The sequence below is a fragment of the Lagenorhynchus albirostris genome, chromosome 3 (genome assembly GCF_949774975.1).
Source record: "Lagenorhynchus albirostris chromosome 3, mLagAlb1.1, whole genome shotgun sequence".
In the NCBI taxonomy this organism is placed as follows: Eukaryota; Metazoa; Chordata; class Mammalia; order Artiodactyla; family Delphinidae; genus Lagenorhynchus; species Lagenorhynchus albirostris.
Window position 1 is genome coordinate 158,932,637 of NC_083097.1, and position 17,339 is coordinate 158,949,975.

A 17,339-nucleotide genomic window follows, 5' to 3' on the forward strand; every position below is an offset into this window, starting at 1 on the left:
GAATCCGCCTGCCAATGCAGCGGACACGGGTTCGATCCCTGGTCTGGGAAGATCCCGCATGCCACAGAGCAACTAAGCCCATGCACCACAACTACTGAGCCTGCGCTCTAGAGCCCACAAGCTACAACTACTGAGCTCACGTGCCACAACTACTGAAGCCCTTGTGCCTAGACCCCGTGCTCTGCCACAAGAGTAGCCACCACAATGAGAAGCCTGCACACTGCGACGAAGAGTAGCCTTTGCTCGCCGCAACTAGAGAAAGCCCGCGGGCAGCAATGAAGACACAGAGCAGCCGAAAATAAATAAATAAATAAATTTATTAAAAAAAAAAAACAAAACCTCTCCCCAGAATTAATCAATACTCTATAAGTAAAGATGTGCTTCAAGTTATAAAGCTCATAACAGAAGATTACAAGGGTCAGCACCTCATTATTCCTTACACTAGTCCTTGTAACACTCTTATTTTACCTGTGAGAAAACTCAAGGGCTGAGGATGGAGGTTTGTCAAGGAGCTCCGAGCAATAGACAACATTGTTATCCCTTGTCACCCTGTTGTTTCTAACCTATCCACACGACTAACATTCGTTCCCACTGAAAGCAAAAGTTTCACCATAACTGATCTATGCAGTGCATTCTTCAATATTCCAGTTGATAAGGCTAGCCAATATCTTTTTGCCTTCACCTGGGAAGGACAACAATACACCTCAACAGTAATGCCCCAGGGTTTCACAGAGAGTCCCTCTTAACTTTTCATAAATATTTATTTATTTATTTATTTATTTATTTGCCACACTGCACAGCATGCAGGATCATAGTTCCCAGAACAGGGATCGAACCCTTGCCCCCTGCAGTGGAAGCATGGAGTCCTAACCACTGGACCACGAGGGAAGTCCCTTAACTTTTCACAAAATCTTGAAAGCTGATTTGGATAATGCAAAATTTTCTTCAGACTCTACTTTGTTGCAATATATAGATGATTTGCTCCTATGCTTCTTTTCTCAATCCTCTTCATGGGAAGATAGCATCCACCTGTTAAAACTTTTGGTCTTGGGAATTCCCTGGTGATCCAGTGTTTAGGACTCGGCAGTGGCCCAGGTTCAATCTCTGGCCAGGGAAATAAGATCTTGCGGCCAAAAAAAAAAAAAGAAAGAAAGAAAGAGAAAAAACAAAACAACTTTTGGTCTTATAAATTCTCCAGAGAAAAATTGCATTTTGCTCAAATTTAAGGTTTGATGTTTACGGTACCTGATCTTGGAACGAGGACTACATTTGGATCCAAGTAGGCTTCACAGCATCCTGAACTTCCCAAAACCTAAAACTAAGCAGCAATTATGAGGTTTTCTTGGGCTAGCTGGCTACTGTTGAAATTGGATTGCAAATTTCTTTCTTATGGTCCAGCCCTTATATGCTTTAAAAACATATAAACAGCAAACTTGACCCCGTTATTTGGGGAGGTCAGGATGGCATAGCTTTTGGAGCCTTAAAGAAAAACTTAATGAGACCCCCTGCCCTTGGACATCCTAATTATCAGCTTCCCTTTTTCCTTTTTTGTATTTGAGAAGGAAGGGAATGCTCTTGGAGGACTCATCCAAAAACATGGGGACCGTCGTTGACCCATAGGGTATTATAGCAAGTATCTGGACCCTGTGTACCACAGAATACCCACCACCTTTGCCTTAGAACCATTCCTCCTACTGGCCTTCTGGTTAAGGCCACCAAAGAAATAATTATGGAGTCCCCCTTAACCATCTTTGCACCCCACGCAGTAGAACCTCTCCTGAATTCCCAGCACACTCAACACTTTTCAGTTGCTTACCTCCTATGAAATCCTTTTGCTAATTGCTGTTCACGTAACTCACGTTGTTGTAACCTCAACCCTGCTATTTCTCTCCTCTCCTTCACTGACGCATCCCCTCATGACTATTCACCACTGACAGATCACCCTTTGACTCTCTGTAATAATTTACAGGGGACTCCTCTAACCAGTGTAGATAGTTCATGGTTTACTGATGGTTCCTAATTAAAGGATGACAATGGTAAACATCGTGCTGGGTATGTTATTACACCTCTGAAAATTGTTGAGGCAGCACCTTTATCTTTGGCTACTTCGACCTGACAAGCTGAATTATACACTCTCGCTCAGACTTGTACTTAGGCAAAAGCAAAACTGTGAACATTTACACTAATATCCAGTATGCCTTTGGGGTAGCCCATGACTTTGGGATACTATAGAAACAGCAAAGTTTCCTTACCTCTAATGGGGAAAATATTAAAAATGGCTCTTGGGCTTCCCTGGTGGCGCAGTGGTTGAGAGTCCGCCTGCCGATGTGGGGGACGCGGGTTCGTGCCCCGGTCTGGGAGGATCCCACACACCGCGGAGCGGCTGGGCCCGTGAGCCATGGCCGCTGAGCCTGCGCGTCCGGAGCCTGTGCTCCGCAACGGGAGAGGCCACAGCAGCGAGAGGCCCGCGTGCTGGGAAAAAAAAAAAAAAGGCTCTTATACCCAAAATCTATTAGATGTCATGCTCTTGCCAGCCGCTTTAACTACTATTAAGATCCCTGGGCATTCCAAGCTTGACTCCCTAGAGGCTAAAGGAAATCAACTCACTGATATTTTTGCCAAAAACTGCTCTCAAAGGAATCTAATGGCCAGGGGCTTCCCTGGTGGCGCAGTGGTTGGGAGTCCGCCTGCCGATGCAGGCGACACGGGTTCGCGCCCCGGTCCGGGAAGATCCCACATGCCGCGGAGCGGCTGGGCCCATGAGCCATGGCCGCTGAGCCTGCGCGTCCGGAGCCTGTGCTCTGCAACGGGAGAGGCCACAACAGTGAGAGGCCCGCGTACCGCAAAAAAAAAAAAAAAAGGAACCAATGGCCAAACTTCTGTCATGGTCCAAAGGGATGCTCCCTAAGATGATGATCTAGAAAAATTGACAAGAAATGCCCAACCATTGGCCCCAGAAAAGGAAAAGCAATGTTGAAAATCTAGTAACTGTTCATTTGATAAAAAGAGAGAGCTCTCGTTTGGGTTAAATAACAAATCCTGACTGGACTTGTACCTCATCTGGTGACCTGAAGGTAAAGATATCCCAGAATTGAGGCAGACGACATCTGGTGAGGAAGCTTTCCCAAGATATTCAGGCTCAAAGGTTTGGAATTCACAGAAACTTCTCTCTCTCTCTTTTTTTTTTTTTTTAACATCTTTATTGGAGTATAATTGCTTTACAATGGTGTGTTAGTTTCTGCTTTATAACAAAGTGAATCAGTTATACATATACATGTATCCCCAAATCTCTTCCCTCTTGCGTCTCCCTCCCTCCCACCCTCCCTATCCCACCCCTCTAGGTGGTCACAAAGCACCAAGCTGATCTCCCTGTGCTATGCGGCTGCTTCCCACTAGCTCTCTATTTTACGTTTGGTAGTGCATATATGTCCATGCCTCTCTCTCGCTTAGAAGTCTTTCTCTTTCATCTGGACTATTAATTGACTCTGGATTCTTATCCAAATCCTTGGTCTCTGAATTTGCAAACTACAGGCTGTATTATTGATAAAACATTTAGTTCCAAATAGTTCTTTTGAGATAACAATATTGTTTTTTAAAAACAAGTCTTTGAAGTTTTGCTATTTTTGTGAAAAGTCCATGAATTATTGCTTCCTGTTTAATCCTGCACTGTCTTCCCAAACCACGTGTTTAATTTTCAGTTTTGAGTGTCCTCTTGCTGGTCTCACTACTCTAAGATACAGACTTTAGACGGGAAATGCCTGAGAGGTCTCCCTCCTACTACCCCTTGTTACTGGAATGTGACCTCTACTGAGGTTTCCAATCTGTGCACTTCTCCCTCCAGCTTGGGCCATGACACCCAGGAAAGTTTTCCTCGCATCAAGGGACAAAAGGTCACTGAATCTGGAAAAAAAAAGAAGCCTGACTCTTGATCAACAATGTTTTCAGAGAAAGATTTTTGATCAAGAGGGGAAAATGTGAAAATTAACAAAAAAAACCCTCACTTAAAATGGAGTCAAGAGGCCAGAATGGGTTCGTGCTACCACTCCTTCCCAATTGCAGATTCAACAGGAAGAGATGGTATCTTTGCATTTCCGACAGGAGGAAGGTTACTACATTGCTACCCAGCAGGAGGAAGAAAGAATTTCTCCTCACCCAGCAATTGTCCAGCCAATGAGACTGTCAAAACTCAGCCAAACTCTTAGCGGAAAACATAGGCAGAACACTCTATGACATAAATCACAGCAAGATCCTTTCTGACTCATCTCCTAGAGAAATGGAAATAAAAACAAAAATAAACAAATGGGACCTAATGAAACTTCAAAGCCTTTGCACAGCAAAGGAAACCATAAACAAGACGAAAAGACAACCCTCAGAATGGGAGAAAACATTTGCAAATGAAGCAACTGACAAAGGATTAATCTCCAAAATTTACAAGCAGCTCATGCAGCTCAATATCAAAAAAACAAACAACCCAATCCAAAAATGGGCAGAAGACCTAAATAGACATTTCTCCAAAGAAGATATACAGACTGCCAACAAACACATGCAAGAATGCTCAACATCACTAATCATTAGAGAAATGCAAATCAAAACTACAATGAGATATCATCTCACACAGTTCAGAATGGCCATCATCAAAAAATCTACAAACAATAAATGCTGGAGAGGGTGTGGAGAAAAGGGAACACTCTTGCACTGCTGGTGGGAATGTAAATTGAAACAGCCACTATGGAGAACAGTATGGAGGTTCCTTAAAAAACTACAAATAGAACTACCATATGACCCAGCAATCCCACTACTGGGCATATACCCTGAGAAAACCATAATTCAAAAAGAGTCATGTACCGAAATGTTCATTGCAGCTCTATTTACAATAGCCCGGAGATGGAAACAACCTAAGTGCCCATCATCAGATGAATGGATAAAGAAGATGTGGCACATATACAAAATGGAATATTACTCAGCCATAAAAAGAAACGAAATTGAGCTATTTGGAATGAGGTGGATAGACCTAGAGTCTGTCATACAGAGTGAAGTAAGTCAGAAAGAAAAAGACAAATACCGTATGCTAACACATATATATGGAATTTAAGAAAGAAGAAATGTCATGAAGAACCTAGGGGTAAGACGGGAATAAAGACACAGACCTACTGGAGAATGGACTTGAGGATATGGGGAGGGGGAAAGGTGAGCTGTGACAGGGCGAGAGAGAGGCATGGACATATATACACTAACAAACGTAAGGTAGATAGCTAGTGGGAAACAGCCGCATGGCACAGGGATATTGGCTCGGTGCCTGGAGGGGTGGGATAGGGAGGGTGGGAGGGAGGGAGACACAAGAGGGAAGAGATATGGGAACATATGTATATGTATAACTGATTCACTTTGTTATAAAGCAGAAACTAACACACCATTGTGAAGCAATTATACCCCAATAAAGATGTTAAAAAAAAAAAAACTCAGCCAATGAAAAGCCACTACACTTCAAACTCCCAGTTTCCTCTGATGTACTCTTTGTTTATAGCAGCCCTTCCCAACTCCCTCTTCTATAAAAGAATATTCTTCTCCTTTGTTTTCCAGACTTCCCCGTGGTTCACCATAGATTGCATGTCTCAAACTGCAATTCTTTGCTGTTGCCAAATAAACACATTTTATTGGTAAAATAATTGGCTGTTTTATTGTTTTAGGTCAACACAGCCAAGTTCCAGCAACAGGCTAAGGAAAGTATCCAGACGTGGTTAGTGCGGCTTTGGGATACCTGGGGTCGTGGCATTTTTCTGACTGGCCAGGAGGCAGAGAAAATGAGTAATATTACCACACACCCTGCCCTCTAGCAGCACCTGCATGTACTTGGGGGTTCAAATGACTCACTCCCTTATAGATTATTCCAGCCTCCAGGGCCCAGTGAGGGAGATGTCCCTGGGTATGTGGGACCCTGAAAATCTATAGAGGAGGTAGAACAAGTTCTTAGGGAGCTGGGAATAAGGGAGGCCATCTATGCTCTTGTCTTTGAGGGTCCTAATTGGGCCACATTCACTGCAGAGATGAAAGCCAAGATACTCCAGTCTGCCCCCAGCACCTGGTAGGGACTGGTATGGGATGTTGATATCCATGCTGAGCTAAGTCATGGGAATGGGTATGGGTCCCCGAGACAGAGGGGGAACTAGAGAAGACAAAAAGCTATCCCATTTGGCTGTAAAGGGTTCAGTAAAAGTAACCCAGGAGCAAATGTGGTTTAACCTCATTGCTGCCAGGACCTCACCTGAAAAGGAAGACGAGCAGCCCAATTAGTCAACCTGTGGAAAGCCTTAAGACTGGAATAGTTCAGACCTGCCCTGACTATCCCTGGTGCCCTGCTAGCTCTCACAGAAGCCTCAGGGATACAGTCCTATTCGGGATGGGTGCCTCCCATGCCTCAGGTGTAGGATGCAGGGCAAAATCGCCTCCAGGGGAAGCCTATTGAGAGCAATTGGAGGCTCCAAGTTAAAGTGACTGTTCACTAGTCCCCTTGAAATAAATAAAAGGTGATGGCTCTGGTTGACACTGGAGCCAAAGGTACTCCACCACATAGCCACACTCAGAAGTTTTCAGGCCCCCTTGGTGCCACTGATGATTATGGAGGGCAATGCCTTTGGTTAGGAAGGTCCCTTTGACATTGTAAATTGGGTGTTCTCCCCATCGAGAATACTAGGTTTTTCTCTCTCCAATACCAGAGAACATATTGGGTATTGACATCCTACAAGTTCAGTCTACAGACCTCTACCTGTGACTTCCACATTGAGGTTAGAGTAATCAAACCAATGCTGAGGGGAGATGCCAGCTGGGAACCAGTAAGTCTACCGGCCCCCTCAAATAGTGGTTACGGGGCTTCCCTGGTGGCGCAGTGGTTGAGAGTCCACCTGCCGATGCAGGGGACACGGGTTCGTGTCCCGGTCCGGGAGGATCCCACATGCTGCGGAGCGGCTGGGCCCGTGAGCCATGGCCGCTGAGCCTGCGCGTCCGGAGCCTGCGCTCAGCAATGGGAGAGGCCACAACAGTGAGAGGCCCGTGTACCACAAAAAAAAAAAAAAAAAAAAAAAAAAATAGTGGTTACTGTCAAATGATGTAAATTGCCCGGGAGGCATAATGAAATAGGAGAAACTATCCGCAAACTGCACCAAGTGGGTATTGTACACCCTGCCCATAGTGCTTCCAACAGACAGGTATGGCTTGTTAAAAAGCCAGATGGGTCGTGGTGGGTGACCCTGGGCTATCGAGAATCGAACACAGGGGTGTCCCCCATCCATGCGGTTGTGTCCCAAATTGCCACCATCTTAGATACCTTGGCCATAGTCCTAGGAGTGTACCATGCTGTGCCGGACTTAGCAAATGCTTTTTTTCAATCTACCCCTGGCCACTGAGTCACAAGATCGATTTGCCTCCAAGTGGGAGGGGCAACAATGGACGTTTCAAGCACTTCCCCAAGGCTACCTGCACAGCCCCACCATATGTCATGGGATGGGAGCCCCAGACCTGTCCCTGTTCTCCTTCCCCACATCACTAAAATGAGCCCATTACATTGATAATATAATGTTGACAGGTAAACACTTGCGTCTGCTGCAGGACACTGCAGATTTTGCTGGAACATCTGTGAGGGAGACGATGATGTGGATGAACCCACAGGAAACTCAAGTCCCAGGCACCACCGTAAAGCTTCTGGGAGTCATTTGGTTGGGTGAGAGGTACATTGTCCCAGAAGCCATGATTGATAAGGGGCAATCCCTAAGAATCTGAAAGAGGTCCAAGCTTTCATACAGGTTTGGGGGTTTTGGAGGACTTTTATTCCCCACCTGATGCAACGCCTCCATCCTTTTTAGAAAAATTGTATTGAAGTATAGTTGATTTACAATGTTGTGTCAATTTCTGCTGTACCCAAAGTGACTCAGTTATACATATATCTATATATCCTTTTTCATGTTCTTTTGCATTATGGTTTATTACTGGATATTGAATATAGTTCCCTGTGCTAGACAGTAGGACCTTGTTGTTACCCTTCCTATATATAGATAGGAAGTGGTGTCTCCATCCTTTATACCAGCTTTAAAGTAAAGAAAGGGCATGTGGGGATTAGAGCAACAAGCTGCCGTTGAGAAGGCAAAAAATACTAGTGAAGCAGTTGAAAGCTCTGGGCATCTCCCAAGCAGGGCTATCATTTGAGTTTGAGTTAGATAGGACCTCTCGCGAAAACCAGCGTATCATGGTAATAACATCCCTTCTTATCAAGGGGTGTATTGACAATACGCTCCATTGACCCACCTCTGCCATGGCTCAGACTCCCACGTTGACTGAGTGACAGCGTTTTGCGCAGCAGAAGAGCACCCGGTCGGCCAGCCCACTCTCTCTAGAAATGCGAGCGCTCCCAGGCTTTGTAGAGTATGTAGATCCTCCAAACACCCGCTGCTCCCACCGCCTCTATTCCTGTGTAGCCCCTGTAACCTGTAGAGAGGAAGTCGGGGAGATTCCTGCTGATGCCTGCTTCACCTACGGGTCTAGTCGGGCAACCGGTGACAGGGATGGTAGTGGCTATTCAGCCCAACACTGACACCATCTGGATGTCAAAAGAACTGCAGCAGCCAGGGGGCTGAATTCAGAGCGATTTGGCTGGGGATCACTCAGGAGCCCAGGCTGTTTGCTAACCTTTGCACTGATAGTTGGACAGTTCTGAAGAGATTAACCCTATGGCTTGGACAAGGGGAAGCCAAGGGGTGGATGATCGTGAATAAGTCCTTCTGGGGTGAGGATATGTGGAGAGACATTTGGGTTCGCTTCCAACAGCCTGAGGCAGCCCTCGCTGTTTTCCATGTCCCTGGTTCTTAAGGTGCTGATGCCCCCTGGCAAATGGGGAGCTGATGCTCTAGCCCAGTATGAGCCCTAGTGGACCCCTCAGTAGATACAGCAGATTGGGCGCATAGGAACTGCAGCCGCTGCAGTCCCTGACTGGGATGGCATATTGCCAAGGATGCTGGATTGCCCTTGAAATAAAGTGACTTGGTTAACGCCATAACAGCATGTGTGCTCTAAACAACACCCCAGGCAACTGCCACAGGACTCTGGCGCCATCCACTGGAGTTCCCAACCAGTGAGGGATTGGCAAATTGATTATATTGGCCCCCTCCCTCCAAGCGGGGGTTCTAAATGTCTTGGTTTACGTGGACACGGCATCTAGCCTAACCCAAGCTTTCTCCTGTGGCTGCCCAAGCCAGGTTGCCACCATTAGGGGATTAGAGAAGCAGAGTACAGATACCCTCTTCGAAAAGACAGTGACCGGGGGTTACATTTTAAGGGTCACGTTGTGCAAGATTAGGCAAAAACACATGATGTGGAACGGAAGTTCCATTTCCCCTAAAAGCCACAGGCAGCAGGGTTGGTAGGAAAGAAGGATGGGATTTTAAAGCAGCAGATTAAATGACTAACAGGTAAAACCACCTTGGCCGATTCGACTAAAGTACTATCCCAGGCTTTAAGACTTTTTTTTTTTTTCTGTACGCAGGTCTCTCACTGTTGCGGCCTCTCCCGTTGCGGAGCGCAGGCTCCAGACGCGCAGGCTCCAGACGCGCAGGCTCCAGACGCGCAGGCTCCAGACGCGCAGGCTCAGCGGCCATGGCTCACGGGCCCAGCCGCTCCGCGGCATGTGGGATCCTCCCGGACCGCGGCACGAACCCGTGTCCCCTGCATCGGCAGGCGGACTCTCAACCACTGCGCCACCAGGGAAGCCCTGGCTTTAAGACATTTAAATGATTGACCAATAGGGCCTGTTGCCTCGTATGCCAGACTGGGGAGCCCTGCCAAGACACCCAACACTGTAAAGTTACGGAAGTGACGGGAGACAGCCACTGGCTCGACTCTCATCATGGTGGATCACCACGTTGTGCGGCTGAGATCACCAAGCCCCATCACACCTGAGACAGACGTTGTCTACCGGACTTTGCAGTGGGGCGTCCCACAGGGATGGGTGAGTTAGTTCACATCCCCAGGTGAGGAGGAATCCTATTGTCCTGCTACAAGCTGCGCCCATGGAAATGCACTGTCCCTGGAATGGAACACGTACCACTGAGACGGACGACAAGGTGGTGGTCCTGGTCTGACGTATCCCACTCCCAGTCCATCTCACGCCTGACAGCGCTGCCTCTGCTGGCCAACATATATGCTATGTACAACCAGGTCAAGTTCCTAAAGCTGCAGCCACGTTAACATCTAAGGATCAGGCCACAGGTGTAATTCTTCTAGAAGGGAAGACCTCCCAGTACCAGTTCCTACTAAATCATCTGTTTTTCGTTTGCTTGTTTGTTTGTTTTTTGCAGTACGCGGGCCTCTCACTGCTGTGGCCTCTCCCGTTGCGGAGCACAGGCTCCGGACGCGCAGGCTCAGCGGCCCTGGCTCACGGGCCCAGCCGCTCCGCGGCACGTGGGATCCTCCCGGACCGGGGCACGAACCCGTGTCCCCTGCATCGGCAGGCGGACTCTCAACCACTGCACCACCGGGGAAGCCCCTAATCTGTCTTTTTTGACCTTAGACTTCTGCTGTTCCTATGGTGTTCGGCCACAGGATGGGGACATGATGGAAATACCTTCCTACAGTGGGCCCACAGATACGCCCAGCAATCAATCCAGCTGTTGGGTATGTGGGCAGCCGCTCCTCTCTAGTTCATTGGGATCGTCATGGTGGGTACCAACACTCCAGTAACGAAACAAGAAGGCACTAAAGCAGTATGTGACATTACAGAAAAAAACAAATTAGGATGAATGCTCTTAATTCATCTGATATTACCAATATTGCCTGGGGCACAAACCGTCAGTAACACTGGACATGGGTATTCTTTTTCTGTCAATCGATCAACACAGGCAGCCCAGCCAACTGCTGACCAGAAAGGTCCTAAAAGCACCACCATCGGAAGCATGGGTGGCAACGCTCAGATTTGCAATGGATTCATGTGGCTTACCCCGGGTTAGGGATATTTGAGCACCTAGGCACCCCTATGTTGGGAACAGAAAAAACACTTTCAACAGAACCAACCCAGTTGTACCAGGAATATGGGGAGGATACCATTGGAACTGTGCAGGTATCCTATCATATTAAAGAACAGCAACTGGTCTGGCACTGACTGGTCACGCCACCCACATATGTATTGGGTAACCCTAAACAGGACCCAATGATGTGTGGGGAAACCCTTTGGCTGTGGCTGGATGGTTGGGCTACTACACCCTGGGTATGGGGAGAATCCATCCTGCAGTAACAAAAGTTGCCAACTTCCCTCCCCTCATCTGCTATCTCCCAGGCGGGCAAGTTCTGTTTTCCACTGGTGCGATCATTTGGCCACTGTCTTTATTCCCTCTATTGGCCTGGAGGACGTTATAGCACACATAGAAGCCCTTAGTCAATACACCCAGCAATCCTTAAATGAGAAGAGCTGTCCTCCAAAATAAGATGGCCTTGGACATCACTACTGCCTTGCAAGGAGGCACCTGGGCCGTTATCCAAGCAGAATGTTGTGTGTTCATACCCGATGAGTCTGCTCATGTAGCGTCTTTATTAAAGCACATGAGGACACAGTGAATGCCCTGAGTGACCCCCAGCCTCAGGGACTCAAGAAATCAGTGGTTCAGATCATGGTGATTTCGAACACACACAGCAGTGAGCGGCATAGCTGGCAGTGAGCCACAGCTTGAAGTGAGATCTTAGTTCCCTGACCAAGGCTTGACCCCTGGTCGTGGTGGTGAGAGTGCCAAGTCCTAACCACTAGACCACGAGGGACTGTGGCTAGAGTCTGGGCCCCAGTCTTTGTCTGCCTTTGAAAGAGAACATTCTGACAAGGAGACGGAAGGTAGAAAGGAAAGTAAAGCATCTATTAGAAAAGCAGAGTACAGATGGACGGGTGAACTCAGCGAGAGAGTCGAGCCTTTGGGAAGTTTCAATTCTTTATAAGGGGGCAGTCTTCTGGGTCTTTGTTTCCCCTCTGGCCAATCATCTTGCTTTGGGCCCATGGCTGATTTGCCTCAGGACCCTCCGTAGGTGCACACAGCCCTCAGACAAGATGGATTCTAACACAAGGGCCTCTGGCGGGATGGGGGCGGGGAATTGACATGACTTATTATGGTCTGGTGTCCCCTGGCCGCCCCTCTTTAAAAAAAGTTATTTATTTATTATTTATTTATTTTGGCCGCACTGGGTCTTAGATGCGGCAGGGGGGATATTTGTTGAGGCACACGGGATCTTTAGTTGCGGCATGCGGACTTCTTCGTTGCAGCATGTGGACTTCTTAGTTGTGGCATGCAAACTCTTAGTTGTGGCATGCATGTGGGATCTAGTTCCCTGACCAGGGATTGAACCCAGGCCCCCTGCATTGGGCGTGTGGAGTTTTACCCACTGGACCACCAGGGAGGTCCCTGTCCCCTGCCTTTTGACGCCCCAAGGAGCCTTTTAACGCATGTGCAGTGTCTTTCTTGCCCCAAGGATGGGAAATATGTGACCTCTTGATCTACTTTTTTTAAAGATTTATTATTTTTTAATTTATTTCTGGCTGCGTTGGGTCTTAGTTGCGGCATGCAGGATCTTTTGTTGCGGTGTGCGGGCTTATTTCTCGTGCACGTGGGCTCTGTAGTTTGCGGCACGTAGTCTCTCCCGTTGAGGTGCGCGAGCGCGGTAGTTGTGTTGTGTGGGTTTCATTGCCCTGCGACATGTGGGATCTTAGTTCCCTGACAAGGGATTGAACCCACGTCCCCTGCATTGGAAGACAGATTCTTTACCACTGGACCACCAGGGAAGTGGCCAAGTTCTTTTTCTTTTTTTTTCTGTTTGGTGTTTTATTTATTTATTTATTTATTTATTTATTTATTTATTTATTTATATTATTGGGGCTTGCATTGGGTCTTCGTTGCTGCGCGCAGGCTTTTGTCTAGTTGCGGCGAGCGGGGGCTACTCTCTGTTGCAGTGCGCAGGCTTCTCATTGTGGTGGCTTGTTGCAGAGCACGGGCTCTAGGCGCGTGGGCTTCAGTAGTTGGCAGCATGCGGGCTCAGTAGTTGTGGCTCACGAGCTCTAGAACACAGGCTCGGTAGCTGTGGCACACGGGCTTAGTTGCTCTACAGGATGTGGGATCTTCCCAGACCAGGGCTCGAACCCGCGTCCCCTGCATTGGTAGGTGGATTCTTAACCACTGCGCCACCAGGGAAGCCCCTTAGCAAAGAAAATCCAGGCTGCACATTGCCCTGGCATTTTAGCTTCACTGTGCTGAACGTGAGAAAGAATCCTAAAATTCCACGGGCACAGTAGCTGCCACGGAATCTATAGAAATACAGGAACAGAAAGTCCAGGACGCTGAGGAGATCCCCTGTGGGGTGAGATGCATATGCCAGGAGCACCACACTGAATAGTTTAAGTACTGCTGGTCAGTGTCACTTAACGCGTTGGGTTTCTGGGATTTCTGTAGTATCTTATAAGCCCCTATGCAGCATAAGTGAATTACAGCCCAGAAATAAGCATCTGGATCAAACTGGGAGTCACTGAAGAGCAGGCACCCTGCGGCTGCCAGGAGGAAGGGGGCACTACAGATCTTTGCAGGAGATGTTTTCTCTTTCTGAAAACACTTCTGGTGCCCACAGATGATAACTTCGGCTACCTTATGCAAAATGAGAAACATAGGAATGGCCAGTCTGGACAGTGCCCTGGAACCAGCATAGGTGATACCCACAAACAGCACTGAAGCAGGAAGCCATGTGAAAACATCCGATCTTGAACTGTTGTTGATCTCTGCCCAGCCCTGTTTCCATGACACATGAAGCAAAAGTCCACCAATTAAAGCCTGCCACCCTTAGAAGAACGTAGGGTAGGTAAATTTCAAGACAGACAGGACATACTTGTTCGTGAGGTAAGAAGCCAGGTAGCAGGTACAAAACGTGAGGCCGACCAGGAACCGCCTCACGCACATCTGTCAATTTGCGCCGCTTCCCCGGGGAAACCGCGGGAGTCCCAGGGCCTCTGCGAGCCGGACCACCCAGTGGCCAACCTCTTGATCTTTTACTTAAACAGGGTATAGCCTCTCTCTGTCCCTGCCATAACTGTTATCTTAAAGTGCCCACAGGAGACAAAGTCCAACTAGTTACCCTTATTTCCATCTCAAAGTGCAAAAGGGAGGCCAGTTGTAAATATCTAGCCTGGAGCCCACCTGCCTCTTGCCTCAGGAAATGTAAACAGAAGGCTAGTTGTAAATGTCCAGCCTGGAGCCCATCTATCTCCTGCCTCAATGGGGCTCTTGGTGGGAAAAATTGTGACTTGTTTTGGGCATCCTTATCTTAATCTGTGTTTCCTTATCTTAATCTGTGTTTCCTCTCCGGGGTACCTATGTTGCCTCTGTGCTATCTGCCTCCAGAGCCACATAGGTGCCTAACGAGCCACCTCCAATGCTAATGCAATCCCTGGCTGACTACTCAGTGCATATCGTGAAAGAGGGGGGCCATGTGAAATTGTAAGAGCTGGTCATGAGGGGCGGAGTGTTGGAGTGTAACCAAGAGTGGGGTCTGGCTGCTCACTGCTCAAAAGCCAATAAAGAGACAAGGTTGGTGGAAAGGAAAGTTTGCTTTATTTTGGAGGCCGGCAACCGGGGGGCGGGGAGGATGGACTCCTGTCCAAAGGCCAACTCCCTTTGAGGTCCCTGCATGCAGGGGCTACATGCAGAAACTGCACAGTCAGCTCTGACAGTCGTCTTGAAATTGGTCATGCGGTCGTCTGACCAGCATCATCTTGATTGTTTTAAGTACAGTTAATCTTCAGCTCCAGGGTTTGCTCCCATTTCTTTGAGGCCAGTTCTTGGAATTGCGTAAACTGGAGCAGCTTAGGTCCTGGCTGCAGTCTGGTCATCATGTAGTTAACTTCTTCCACCTGGTGGGGGGGTTCGGTATCTACAAGACAGCTCACAGGATATGGCTCAGAATATTATCTATAGCCCTTGAGAAGGAACTAAAAGTCCTTGACTATGCTTAGTGACTAAACTATTATTATTTAGTCTCGCTAGACTGTTTTCCTTTGTTTCTACATTTTCTCATTTTTCTGATTAAATTTATTCTTCGACTAAAATTTTTCCACAAACAAAAGGCAGGCTGAGGACATGGGGAAGGACCAACTACAGGGTCCTGCTCCGTTTCAGGAGGAGGTCATTGAGAGGACATGGCTACCAGTTGACCCTCGAGGTGGACCCAGGGAACCAGAGGCCCCTCACCCCCTCTCCATCCTTGGAATGTATGTTCCACCCACTGTTCTCTCAAAGGGAGCCATTTTCAATGATGCAGCCTTGAGAGAGTAAAGTGTTGTTGAGAAAATCTGAACGGTATATGCGACTGAATCCTGTTAAGATCTTTATATAAACTTTTAAGATTCTGGTAAGCAGTGTTGCTGCAGGAGAGAAAGTGGGGTATGAGAGGATGGTCACATCCCAGGTCCTAGGTGAATCCTTGGGACGGCCACCAAGTGTGGGTTCTTGGCTTTGCACAGGAAAGAATTCAAGAGCGAGCCATAGTAAAGTGAAAGAAGGTTTATTCAGGGAGATACACATGCCATAGACAGAGTGTGGGCCATCTCAGAAGGCAAGAGGCCCCAGGATATGGGGTTGTCAGTTTTTATAGGGGTGGGTAATTTCATAGGTTAATGAGTACGAAGATTATTCCAACTATTTTGGGGAAGGGGAGGGGATTTCCAGGAATTGGGCCACCGCCAACTTTTTGGCCTTTTACGGTAGGCCTCAGAACTGTCAGGGCGCCTGTGGGTGTGACATTTAGCTTACTGATGTATTACAATTAGTGTATACTGAGGCTCAAGGTCTAGTGGAAGTCGAATCCTCCGCCATCTTGGACCTAGTTGGTTCTAACTGAGGTAGGAGATAGATGGGCCCCTGGGCTGGACAGCTGGTGTTTGTCAAGTGGAGTAAAATTGAAGCTTTGTTCTCACCCAGACACTCCAAGGACAAAGCTGGTGGCAGAAGCTGAGCTCTGCTGAAGTAAAGAGATAAGATGACAACTCCTGAGGTCAAGGAAAACTTCCCTGTCTGCACATGCTCAGGAAGGCTCCTTGGGGGTCAAAAAGGGAGGGGGCACCACCCCATAAGTGTGGACATGCACCCACAGGCCTTTGCGGTGGGATCCATCTTAGCAAAAAGTTGTGCACGCATGTTGGGGAGTGACCTAGAACAGGTCAGATGTGGGAAAAGAAATGAGATAATTGGCCAAAGATAAACAAAGACCCGGAAGGACTGTCCTATATAAGGGATTTGTATCAGCTCTTTACTGCACTCTTCCTCATTAGAGAGGTGGCCCATACCCTTTCTCTCTAGGTGTGTATTTCTGGCTAGCTTTCTGTGTATTCTGTATTTCTGCCTGATTTAAATAAATAAACTTCTTCTCTGTGTGCCCTCCCATACACCACGGTGCTGTGTCTCTAATAATAAACTTTGTACCTGTTTTTACAATTTTTGCCTCCTTGAAACATTCCTGCTTTCAAACGGGGGAAACAGCCAGGGCCCCTTTGCTTCTAGTCTCTAGCCCCTGGTGGTATACTGGCTAGGATTCCTGGTTTTCATCCAGGCTACCCAGGTCCTGGGCAAGGAACTGAGATCTCTCTTCAGGACCACTCACTGCCGTCTCTCCGAGATCATAACCAGTTTATGTCGTGTCCTCAATGGCTATGTCATTCTTTTAAAGGTTGTGCCCCGCCCCTTTCCTATCTCAGTGTGGAGATCTATTCATCTTGTGGCTGCCTGAGACAAGCCTCGTATATAAGTTCCCTCGTTTGTTAAACCTGCCACCTACAAATCCGGAGTGGTCTGCCTCTTTCTTTGGTTTCTCCTTGCCTTCTGTGTATGGGGGTCAGTTTCAAATTTCACCTGGGGAACTCCTGGGGTTGGGAACCAACATTCCTCCTAAGCAGTGAGAATAATGGGGTACTTCAAGGGGACCCCATAGTCTTGAGATTGTAAAGTGAAAGAAAGTCTTTCAGAAAGTTCTGAGGACTGTTCCACCGGTTAGAGGTCAAAGCACAGTTGTATAGTTTTTGAGTCAAGGTTTTGACAGTTTACGTAGTCCAGATCTGCACATACAAGGTGAGTAGTGGGTTATCATGACCCTTTACAGGATTGAGAAAGAAATGTTATTTCCTAAGGAGCTACCTTCCTGGCGCCGGAAGCTCTTTTCTTTCAAGCAGGCACTCCTGTGTTAAGGATATCTAGTTAACGTATAATGCAGATGCACAATGCACGCTAAAGGGGAGCAGGTAGTGGCCCAAACGGCAGAGAGAATTTTATGTTAAAAGTTTTTTTGTC

General features: G+C 47.6%; 1 pseudogene; it reads right to left on the reverse strand.

The window, feature by feature from the left end:
• Window positions 1–13,408: 13,408 nt before the first annotated feature.
• Window positions 13,409–13,961, reverse strand: LOC132518653 (transmembrane protein 241-like; annotated as a pseudogene).
• Between the last annotated feature and the right edge of the window lie 3,378 nt (window positions 13,962–17,339).